General features: G+C 49.7%; 1 non-coding gene across 1 annotated transcript; it reads left to right on the top strand.

Annotated features, from left to right (window-relative positions):
- Window positions 1-1068: 1068 nt before the first annotated feature.
- LOC143363734 (5.8S ribosomal RNA) lies at window positions 1069-1223 on the top strand. The gene has a single exon (XR_013083900.1). It is a non-coding gene; the product is annotated as a 5.8S ribosomal RNA (ribosomal RNA).
- The last annotated feature ends 1277 nt before the right edge of the window (window positions 1224-2500 follow it).

Raw genomic sequence — 2500 nt, 5'->3', positions numbered from 1 at the left:
CGTTGTGTTCTGTCACGAACGTCGAGGAATAGGATGAGAGAAGGACCGGCTGTGAAGCTCGCTTTTAAAGCTGCGTGAGTCTGACACCCTACTCTGTGTGGCGATAGCGCACACACGAGCGTGGGACGAATGACCGCTGCCAGAGCCGGCTGTGAGTCCCGCTCTATTTATCGAGTTCGCGTATGACATAGAGCACAAAACGTCGCCGCATGCGTGTTCGTTGACGAACACGTATATTCGAGAGGACCGGCTGCGTAGCTCGCGTAAAGCTGTGTGCGATTCTGACACTCTACTCTCTGTGTGGCGATAATACAGTGCACAAGAGCTTGGGACGAACGATCGCGCACGGCCAGAGCCGGCTGTGAAGTCCGCTAGTATCGAATAATCTTTCTCCGTGCACAATTGGAAATGTGTTTCGAGAGGACCGGCTGCGTAGCTCGCGTAAAGCTGTGTGCGATTCTGACACTCTACTCTCTGTGTGGCGATAATACAGTGCACAAGAGCTTGGGACGAACGATCGCGCACGGCCAGAGCCGGCTGTGAAGTCCGCTAGTATCGAATAATCGTTCTCCGTGCACAATTGGAAATGTGTTTCGAGAGGACCGGCTGCGTAGCTCGCGTAAAGCTGTGTGCGATTCTGACACTCTACTCTCTGTGTGGCGATAATACAGTGCACAAGAGCTTGGGACGAACGATCGCGCACGGCCAGAGCCGGCTGTGAAGTCCGTTAGTTATCGAGTTCATTCTCCAATAAGAGAGAGGAGGAGGAGAAGTGTCGGGATCCAGTATCGGGTTGTCTATGATCCCCGTCGTTTTCTGAATTCTCCTCCTGTGTTTTCCACTTTAAAGGTTTTTCAATGTATTTTCCGCCCGGCCGTCGGATACGTGTGCGCATTGCAATCGCGTACTCGCGACGGTTTCCGTTTCTACGGACGATCGTGTGTCGTCCTTAAAAACGACGCCTGAATCTCCTTCGCGCGCTGGTTGGAGCTTTCAGGTATCGGCGTTCTTATGAACCGCAGAACAAGAGACATAATTATATATTGATTATAAATCAAATTATACGATTACCCTGAACGGTGGATCACTTGGCTCGTGGGTCGATGAAGAACGCAGCTAATTGCGCGTCAACGTGTGAACTGCAGGACACATGAACATCGACATTTCGAACGCACATTGCGGTCCACGGATACAATTCCTGGACCACGCCTGGCTGAGGGTCGTTTACGTAACCAAATACTGCTTGCGTTGCTCTTGTAAGTCCCCGCCGTCGCTTACCTCTCCATGTCGAATTTTGTGGAGGGCGCAAAGAGCGTTTCTGAGTCGGGTTGCAAAGATGCTACGTACGAGCGAACGATGGACGTTTCGTCGGCGTTTGACGCGGTTCTGTGAAAATTGCAAATTTTACATTGCGTCTAACGGTTTCGTGAGAAGAAGGAAATAGGAATGGGTATCACATTCGGACTTGCGTGAGTGTTTTGCGGCGTCGTGAGTCGTATTTTCAATACGACCGCCCGTGAACACCGCTCCGACGATCGAAATCTCTCTCTCCTCTCTCTCTGGAACGATTCGCATTGCGGAAGAAGCGTTTCACTCTCGAACATTTTACGCGCTCCCGACGTCGTCTGAAATGATGCGTATACGAAAGGTATAAGAGTCTCAAGAGACTACAGTGAATGGACACAAATAAAGAAAGAGATACCGGACACCCGTGTAAAATCTGTGTGCGCAACTGTGGCGTGCAACGTAAGCCCCAGGGAGATATATAAAATAAAATACGTCTGTGCGTGGATGTGTCTCTCTACACATAATTGCGGCGGAGGGTCGTCGTTGCCAGCGACTTCGACAAACATATTCTTAGAGTTCGCGAGACAGTGGTCTCTCGTTCTACGAACGCTTTGATGACTGATGGACATAGCAACATTTGGCATTGTGCGGGATGCGCACGCGTACTTGTATCGGGTCGAATAATTTCCCCGTCGTCGCGTGTCCTCGCTAATCCGTTGCGGATTCCATCGCCACGTTCGTTGAATTGAATGACGACCGAGATCTCGTGTCTCTTTGGTTTGATCGATGATATCGCGTCGTGCAGCGTTTCTGTACCCCCGTGTGTCTAGTGTAGTAGAGAAACCCCACCGGGTGTTGAAAATATATATACTCCTCTATGGAGTGGCTTTCGAACATCGTTGTCACCACAACGTGTTGTCACGCAGAGCACGAGAAGGTGAAGGTGAAAACAAACCTTTGTCGGTCGCCCCATGTCTTTTTTTCTTCATTGTCGATCGCGAGACCGCGCGATCTGTCGGTCGTCCAGTCCCCGGAAGTTCTTTTCGACGGACGTTAAAGTTAACCGGCCGATCGTCTAGCGAGAGTTTCCGATCGACGAACAAAATGAAGAAATCTCTATATATACATTATATAGAGAAAAGACACTTTGGTGTGGCGCATAAGATATATGGTTTTGTTTTTTTTTTTTTTTTTTTTGTGCTCCTCTGTACGT

This window comes from Halictus rubicundus, unplaced genomic scaffold (genome assembly GCF_050948215.1).
Source record: "Halictus rubicundus isolate RS-2024b unplaced genomic scaffold, iyHalRubi1_principal scaffold0107, whole genome shotgun sequence".
In the NCBI taxonomy this organism is placed as follows: Eukaryota; Metazoa; Arthropoda; class Insecta; order Hymenoptera; family Halictidae; genus Halictus; species Halictus rubicundus.
The sequence above is the reverse complement of the archived record's forward strand: the minus strand, read 5'-3'. Positions and strand labels throughout refer to the sequence as shown.